This window comes from Miscanthus floridulus, chromosome 3 (assembly GCF_019320115.1).
Source record: "Miscanthus floridulus cultivar M001 chromosome 3, ASM1932011v1, whole genome shotgun sequence".
Taxonomy (NCBI): Eukaryota; Viridiplantae; Streptophyta; class Magnoliopsida; order Poales; family Poaceae; genus Miscanthus; species Miscanthus floridulus.
In genome coordinates, this window is record NC_089582.1 from 7,567,351 (window position 1) to 7,576,676 (window position 9,326).

At 48.1% G+C, this 9,326-nt stretch overlaps 1 protein-coding gene across 9 annotated transcripts in view; it reads right to left on the reverse strand.

The window, feature by feature from the left end:
• The window catches only part of LOC136541311 (uncharacterized), a 40,980-nt gene extending 33,069 nt beyond the window's left edge, over nt 1-7,911 (reverse strand). For 7 of the 9 annotated variants that reach the window (XM_066533142.1, XM_066533140.1, XM_066533145.1 and 4 more), the window contains exons 1-3: nt 7,688-7,911; nt 7,439-7,613; nt 7,214-7,325 (exon numbers count right to left, since the gene is read on the reverse strand). The gene's annotated coding sequence lies outside the window, so the exon portion shown is untranslated. The remainder of the gene's footprint in view (nt 1-7,213; nt 7,326-7,438; nt 7,614-7,687) is intronic. The other 2 variants (XM_066533147.1, XM_066533144.1) reach the window with 2 other exon arrangements.
• Between the last annotated feature and the right edge of the window lie 1,415 nt (nt 7,912-9,326).

Sequence of the window (9,326 nt, forward strand, 5' to 3'; positions counted from 1 at the left end):
TGCTTACGTCCAAACGTGGCCTTGGACGAATATTTCCTCGGCAAAAATAGGAACGGATGGCGCCAACTGTCGGTGCAGAAAGTGACCAACACGTAAATATTTGTAGTTTTGCCGTACGTTGTGATCGGATGTGGCCTAGCACTCAATGACACAGGTTTTATACTGGTTCAGGCAATGTGCCCTACGTCCAGTTTGAGTCGGTCGGTGACTTTATTCCTGAGCCCAGGTGCTCGAAGTTTTCTATGGGGTTACAAACGAGAGGGAGAAAGATGGGGGGTGCAAGAGGTCCCGTCGGACTCCGGTCTGAAGGGCCGAAAGTGACGGAGCTCCGATATGTGCTAAGTGTTCGAACGTATTTTGTTCGTTGGGAACCTTGGTCGTTCGGATCGTAGGAGTGTGTGCGAGTTGTCGTCCGTATTGGGAGAGAGCGCATCCCCTTTTATAGATGAAGGGGACGGCCTTACAAGAGAGAGAGAGAGAGAGCGTATGCTACTAAGTCTTGTTGCCCACGCCGTCGGGTACAAGATGATGGCAGGCCCCCACAACACTGTTGTTGTTAGACGCATGTGGGAGGTTTTACCGCATTCACCGTGTATGGTAAATGACGGCGCCCGCAGCACCGTTGATGCCCAGAGGAATGTGGGGAGTCTTACCGTGTTCGCCGGGTATGGGAATTAATGGCACCCATAACACTGTAGGGCAAAACGTCGGCGCCCACAACACTGCTTGGGATCTGACATGCCTAGAAGGTTGCAGGGTGCCCTTCTGCCATGCCCCGTTTGGTATTGTCCTGCAGGTGTACAGGGTACGGTCCTCGGTATTGCGGTTGACTTGAGCGCCCTTCCTTACTTGCTCTGCCCGTTTCCTGGTCCTCACGGAGCGAGCGTCCCTGGTCGGTTGGTCCCAGTCGGCTCCGACTGCGCAGGTCGGAGAAGAGCTGTAAGCAGGGGTTCGGCGCATCCCCGGTCGGAGACGCGGGTCGGAGTCGGAAGCGGCGTTGGCCAGGCCTTCTGATCGGAGAGGTGGGCCAGAGTCGGAGGCGAGCATTGTCCTTTTCCTGGGCCAGGCATTCCTGTCGGAGAGGCGGGCTGGAGTCGGAAGCGAGCGCTGTTCCTCCTTGGTCAGGCCTTCCGGTCAGAGACTGGGTCGCCTCTCTGGCCTGTCGTTAGGCTTTTGGGCCAGCCCAGGCGTTGCGCGTCGTTCGCAATGTCGTCTGCTGGGCCGAGCCTTTGATGAGGAGCATGCCCATTAGGGACCCTGGGTTTATAAACCCGACAAAATGATATTTATAAATACTATAAACCAAGTTAATAGAAGTATTTGTCATCGTAGGGAAACATAATGTTGTCTCTGATGCTACTTTGGATTCATTTGGTAATCCTCTTAGAAATAATTTGGATCTAGATTCTCTCTAAAACATTTCACATAATGAACCAGAATCACTTTGTGAGATCATTTGGCTGGTAGGCTGAATTTTGATTCACATGAACATATATATTTTCTAAAAACATATAAACAAAAATATGCTTCAAAAAGGATAAACTTTTTGTGGTTGAAAAATAAGTTAAATACAACTCATTTTAGTTTGTTGCACTAAAAAAGGATTACAACTGAAAAAAACAAAACAAAATTGGTAGCCCATAAGTGCGTCAAAGAATCCAAAACGATACTGTGCTGAAGAAAATGCAGAACAGAGACGTTCTGGATCCAGGCAGTAGAACACTGTCTGGAGCCATTTCTAGTGATTCAGGTGAGAAACTAAGCTAATGCTTACGTCCAAACGTGGCCTTGGATGAATATTTCCTCGGCAAAAACAGGAGCGGATGGCGCCAACTGTCGGTGCAGAAAGTGACCAACACGTAAATATTTATAGTTTTGCCGTACGTTGTGATCGGATGTGGTCTAGCACTCAATGACACAGGGTTTATACTGGTTCAGGTAACGTGCCCTACATCCAGTTTGAGTCGGTCGGTGACTTTATTCCTGAGCCCAGATGCTCAAAGTTTGCTGTGGGGTTACAAACGAGAGGGAGAAAGATGGGGGTGCAAGAGGTCCGGTCGGACTCCGGTCTGAAGGGCCGAAAGTGACGGGAGCTCCGCTATGTGCTAAGTGTTCGAGCGTATGTTGTTCGTTGGGAACCTTGGTCGTTCGGATCGTAGGAGTGTGTTCGAGTTGTCGTCCCTATTGGGAGAGAGCGCATCCCCTTTTATAGATGAAGGGGACGGCCTTACCAGAGAGAGATAGATAGAGAGAGAGAGTGTATGCTACTAAGTCTTGTTGCCCACGCCGTCGGGTACAAGATGATGGCAGGCGCCCACAACACTGTTGTTGTCAGACGCATGTGGGAGGTTTTACCGCATTCACCGTGTATGGTAAATGACGGCACCCGCAACACTATTGATGCCCAGAGGAATGTGGGGAGTCTTACCGTGTTTGCCTGGTATGGGAATTAATGGCACTCATAACACTGAATTGAAAAACATCTGCGCCCACAACAATGCTTGGGTTCTGACATGCCTGGAAGATTGCAGGGTGCCCTTCTGCCATGCCTGGTTTGGTACTATCCTGCAGGTGTACAGGGTATGGTCCTCGGTATTGCGGTTGACTTAAGCGCCCTGCCTTACTTGCTCTGCCCGTTTCCTGGTCCTCACCGAGCGGGCGTCCCCAGTCGGTTGGTCCCAGTCGGCTCCGACTGCATAGGTCCGAGAAGAGCTATAAGCAGGGGTTCGGCGCATCCCAGTTCGGAGACACGGGTCGGAGTCGGAAGCGGCGTTGGCCGGGCCTTCTGATCGGAGAGGGGGGCTGGAGTCGGAGGCGAGCATTGTCCTTTTCCTGGGCCAGGCATTCCTGTCGGAGAGGCGGGCCGGAGTCGGAAACGAGCGTTGTTCCTCCTTGGTCAGGCCTTCCGGTCGGAGACTGGGTCGCCTTTCTGGCCTATCGTTAGGCTTTTGGGCTGGCCCAGGCGTTGCGCGTCGTTCACAATGTCGTCTGCTGGGCCGAGCCTTTGATGAGGAGCATGCCCATTAGGGACCCTGGGTTTATGAACCCGACAAAATGATATTTATAAATACTATAAACCAAGTTAATAGAAGTATTTGTCATCCTAGGGAAACATAATGTTGTCTCTGATGCTACTTTGGATTCATTTGGTAATCCTCTTAGAAATAATTTGGATCTAGATTCTCTCTAAAACATTTCACATAATGAACCAGAATCACTTTGTGAGATCATTTGGCTGGTAGGCTGAATTTTGATTCACATGAACATATATATTTTCTAAAAACATATAAACAAAAATATGCTTCAAAAAGGATAAACTTTTTGTGGTTGAAAAATAAGTTAAATACAACTCATTTTAGTTTGTTGCACTAAAAAAGGATTACAACTGGAAAAAAACAAAACAAAATTGGTAGCCCATAAGTGCGTCAAAGAATCCAAAACGATACTATGCTCAAGAAAATGCAGAACAGAGACGTTCTGGATCCAGGCAGTACAACACTGTCTGGAGCCATTTCTAGTGATTCCGGTGAGAAACGAAGCTAATGCTTACGTCCAAACGTGGCCTTGGACGAATATTTCCTCGGCAAAAATAGGAACGGATGGCGCCAACTGTCGGTGCAGAAAGTGACCAACACGTAAATATTTGTAGTTTTGCCGTACGTTGTGATCGGATGTGGCCTAGCACTCAATGACACAGGTTTTATACTGGTTCAGGCAATGTGCCCTACGTCCAGTTTGAGTCGGTCGGTGACTTTATTCCTGAGCCCAGGTGCTCGAAGTTTTCTATGGGGTTACAAACGAGAGGGAGAAAGATGGGGGGTGCAAGAGGTCCCGTCGGACTCCGGTCTGAAGGGCCGAAAGTGACGGAGCTCCGATATGTGCTAAGTGTTCGAACGTATTTTGTTCGTTGGGAACCTTGGTCGTTCGGATCGTAGGAGTGTGTGCGAGTTGTCGTCCGTATTGGGAGAGAGCGCATCCCCTTTTATAGATGAAGGGGACGGCCTTACAAGAGAGAGAGAGAGAGAGCGTATGCTACTAAGTCTTGTTGCCCACGCCGTCGGGTACAAGATGATGGCAGGCCCCCACAACACTGTTGTTGTTAGACGCATGTGGGAGGTTTTACCGCATTCACCGTGTATGGTAAATGACGGCGCCCGCAGCACCGTTGATGCCCAGAGGAATGTGGGGAGTCTTACCGTGTTCGCCGGGTATGGGAATTAATGGCACCCATAACACTGTAGGGCAAAACGTCGGCGCCCACAACACTGCTTGGGATCTGACATGCCTAGAAGGTTGCAGGGTGCCCTTCTGCCATGCCCCGTTTGGTATTGTCCTGCAGGTGTACAGGGTACGGTCCTCGGTATTGCGGTTGACTTGAGCGCCCTTCCTTACTTGCTCTGCCCGTTTCCTGGTCCTCACGGAGCGAGCGTCCCTGGTCGGTTGGTCCCAGTCGGCTCCGACTGCGCAGGTCGGAGAAGAGCTGTAAGCAGGGGTTCGGCGCATCCCCGGTCGGAGACGCGGGTCGGAGTCGGAAGCGGCGTTGGCCAGGCCTTCTGATCGGAGAGGTGGGCCAGAGTCGGAGGCGAGCATTGTCCTTTTCCTGGGCCAGGCATTCCTGTCGGAGAGGCGGGCTGGAGTCGGAAGCGAGCGCTGTTCCTCCTTGGTCAGGCCTTCCGGTCAGAGACTGGGTCGCCTCTCTGGCCTGTCGTTAGGCTTTTGGGCCAGCCCAGGCGTTGCGCGTCGTTCGCAATGTCGTCTGCTGGGCCGAGCCTTTGATGAGGAGCATGCCCATTAGGGACCCTGGGTTTATAAACCCGACAAAATGATATTTATAAATACTATAAACCAAGTTAATAGAAGTATTTGTCATCGTAGGGAAACATAATGTTGTCTCTGATGCTACTTTGGATTCATTTGGTAATCCTCTTAGAAATAATTTGGATCTAGATTCTCTCTAAAACATTTCACATAATGAACCAGAATCACTTTGTGAGATCATTTGGCTGGTAGGCTGAATTTTGATTCACATGAACATATATATTTTCTAAAAACATATAAACAAAAATATGCTTCAAAAAGGATAAACTTTTTGTGGTTGAAAAATAAGTTAAATACAACTCATTTTAGTTTGTTGCACTAAAAAAGGATTACAACTGGAAAAAAAACAAAACAAAATTGGTAGCCCATAAGTGCGTCAAAGAATCCGAAACGATACTGTGCTGAAGAAAATGCAGAACAGAGACGTTCTGGATCCAGGCAGTAGAACACTGTTTGGAGCCATTTCTAGTGATTCAAGTGAGAAACGAAGCTAATGCTTACGTCCAAATGTGGCCTTGGACGAATATTTCCTCGGCAAAAACAGGAGCGGATGGCGCCAACTGTCGGTGCAGAAAGTCACCAACACGTAAATATTTATAGTTTTGCCGTACGTTGTGATCAGATGTGGCCTAGCACTCAATGACATAGAGTTTATACTGGTTCAGGCAACGTGCCCTACGTCTAGTTTGAGTCGGTCGGTGACTTTATTCCTAAGCCCAGGTGCTCGAAGTTTGCTGTGGGGTTACAAATGAGAGGGAGAAAGATGAGGGTGCAAGAGGTCCGGTCGGACTCCGGTCTAAAGGGCCGAAAGTGACGGGAGCTCCGCTATGTGCTAAGTGTTCGAACGTATGTTGTTCGTTGGGAACCTTGGTCGTTCGGATCGTAGGAGTGTGTTCGAGTTGTCGTCCCTATTGGAAGAGAGAGCATCCCCTTTTATAGATGAAGGGGACGGCCTTACAAGAGAGAGAGAGAGCGTATGCTACTAAGTCTTGTTGCCCACGCCGTCGGGTACAAGATGATGACAGGCGGGCACAACACTGTTGTTGTCAGACGCATGTGGGAGGTTTTACCGCATTCACCATGTATGGTAAATGACGGCGCCCGCAACACTGTTGATGCCCAGAGGAATGTGGGGAGTCTTACCTTGTTCGCCTAGTATGGGAATTGATGGCACCCATAACACTGTAGGGCAAAACGTCGGCGCCCACAACACTGCTTGGGTTCTGACATGCCTGGAAAGTTGCAGAGTGCCCTTCTGCCATGCCCCGTTTGGTACTGTCCTGCAGGTGTACAGGGTACGGTCCTCGGTATTGCGGTTGACTTGGGCGCCCTACCTTAGTTGCTCTGCCCGTTTCCTGGTCCTCACCGAGAGGGCGTCCCCGGTCGGTTGGTCCCAGTCGGCTCCGACTGCGCAGGTCGGAGAAGAGCTGTAAGCAGGGGTTCGGCGCATCCCTGGTCGAAGATGCGGGTCGGAGTCGGAAGCGGCGTTGGCCGGGCCTTCTGATCGGAGAGGTGGCCAGAGTCGGAGGCGAGCGCTGTCCTTTTCCTGGGCCAGGCATTCCTGTCGGAGAGGCGGGCCGAAGTCGGAAGCGAGCGTTGTTCGTCCTTGGTCAGGCCTTCCGGTCAGAGACTGGGTCGCCTTTCTGGCCTGTCGTTAGGCTTTTGGGCCAGCCCAGGCGTTGCGCGTCGTTCGCAATGTCCTCTGCTGGGCCGAGCCTTTGATGAGGAGCATGCCCATTAGGGACCCTGGGTTTATAAACCCGACAAAATGATATTTATAACCACTATAAACCAAGTTAATAGAAGTATTTGTCATCGGAAACATAATGTTTTCTCTGATGCTACTTTGGATTCATTTGGTAATCCTCTTAGAAATATTTTGGATCTAGATTCTCTCTAAAACATTTCACATAATGAACCAGAATCACTTTGTGAGATCATTTGGCTAGTAGGCTGAATTTTGATTCACATGAAGATATATATTTTCTAAAAACATATAAACAAAAATATACTTCAAAAAGGCTAAACTTTTTGTGTTTGAAAAATAAGTTAAATACAACTCATTTTAGTTTGTTGCACTAAAAAAAGATTACAACTGAAAAAAAAAACAAAATTGGTAGCCCATAAGTGCGTCAAAGAATCCGAAACGATACTGTGCTGAAGAAAATGCAGAACAGAGATGTTCTGGATCCGGGCAGTAGAACACTGTTTGGAGCCATTTCTAGCGATTCAGGTGAGAAACGAAGCTAATGCTTACGTCCAAACGTGGCCTTGGACGAATATTTCCTCCGCAAAAACAGGAGAGGATGGATCATGAACATGACAAATCATCACAAATGAAGTTTGGACATGGTAGTGCGTGCTTATATTGGGTTACGTCTTAGTATTTGATTACCTATTTATGTGCCCGATGATGTCAACCAAGTACTGCCTGCCAACTGTACTGTGTTGGAGATGAGTATAGTAGCGCGCAGATCTGATTTAGTATGTATGACTCGCTAGCAGATCTGATTTTGTTGGGAGAAAAAAATCAGATAATTAATAACTAGTGAAGACCAAATAAAGGAAAGCGGAGATGCAGCTTAAAACTGATACAAGACTGATATTATTGTTCGATTACCTTTCTGTGTCTGCTAGCTGCTTGATGTCAATCAAGTGCTGATGACGACGGTCCACGACTGCAAATTAACTTGGAACTGTGTTGGAGAAAGATCGAGTAGCAGATCTGACTGCGAACGAAGTGCCAGATCTGATTCATGAGTTGCTAGGGCAATCGGAGCGCATGCTCACCGTACCTGTGGTTAAATTTGTTAGTAGAAGAAAAAAAATCAGAGAGCTCCGAAAGCGAGAGAGGGTTTTCAGCTTACACCTACACACTTTGAGGCTTGAGCTACTTCAATGGTTCTGCTACAACACTTCCTTTCTGCAATCGTCGGCTTCGATCTTACAGAAAAAGAAGCAGAAGCGCATTATGAGTAGAAGGAGATCTTCGTGGAATGGAAGGGTCTTCTCTGGTAAGCATAGTATAGTACAGTCCACTCAAATAATCCAGGCCGCCCGACTGCCATCAGAGAAATGGTACCACCTTTTGAAATTACCACCTTGGCTTGATTTAATGTTATTAATTAGTTGCAGACTTATGACGCATGACGCATGCAGTGACGCACAAGCTACAGTAGATATCGTTAGAGGGTGCATTGCATGTGATAGTCGTAGTAGGTACTATGTCCATGTCCTAGCGGTTTTTTGCAGATGGAATTGAATAAATTCAGACAAGGAACGGCCACCGAACCGTACGTGCCTGTAGGTGGGCACCTGTAGCGCCCAAAGACTTTGACTTGGTGTGGCAGTAGTGCGTGACAGCTAGCTGACAGCTGTGTGTGAACATACCAGACTTGTGAGATGTCCATCAGTGCCACCAGCGCCAGTAACCATGCATATTTATGTTAGAAATTAAATAAAGATACATATGATTAGAGATGAAAACTAACTCTAACTCTAGAGAGAGAAAAATAGAATTCTAGAGATAGAATAGTATTAGACCTCCTGGCTTATACTCCAAGCCTCTCTCCTAAATATGCCTATAAATACTCCACCAAGAATCCATGTGATAATAATCAATATAATATCAGATCAACAACAAATTATTGGGATTTTCCGCCATAACCATATCACCCTTTTTCACATGATATCAAGGGCCATAGACTAGTGTCGTTTGATCCTATCTTTCGCTCGAATGCCATCCTGGAGAGATCATTAAAAAAAAACCTTAGAGCGCCGTATGAATTAGTTAGCCACCCAAAAAAATCATAGATCATAGATAAGATTAGTTTTTTTGACCCAAATCCAAATCCCTACTGTCGGCGTACATCTATGACTTCATCGACGGGTCGCATGGCGGCCACAGGGACAGGGTCAGCAGTGCTCAAATTAAAAGCCAACACTATAACATCAACGACGACGGCCACTTTGCTTGTGCAAGGAGTACCTGTATGGACGGCACCATGGTCCAAAAGTCGTCTCCAGGACCAAAGACATTAACACGAGTTCGATCATCTGCCTTATAGAGACGCATTTCGGTCAGACGCGTGTGTGATCTCACATCACAGACGCGGCTCGATGTCGCGTCACTAGGAGCGGATGTCTCCTATTTGCATTTTTTACATAGTGACAAGCAAGAGATTCACCGCTGGCTGCAATCTGCCACGGGAGTTCCCTCTTCATGCATGTGCATGTGAGTATGTGAAGCCACCATGCAGCAGGCCTGTGGAGGCCAATCAAAAACATGGGGCAAGGCAACTCTACAAGTGCGCTTGCATGCAGGTACATGCATGCTTCCACAGGCCAGGACCCTACAAGCAAGCAAAGTAATTAATGGGAAGCAGGATCAACGGACGGGCCGGGTGTCATCCACAGGCCAGGACCCTACATCGCAGGTACCGTGCCTTGATGAACACATCTGCTTCATCACCAATTATTTGAGGAGCCAATAAAGGCATGTACAGCCC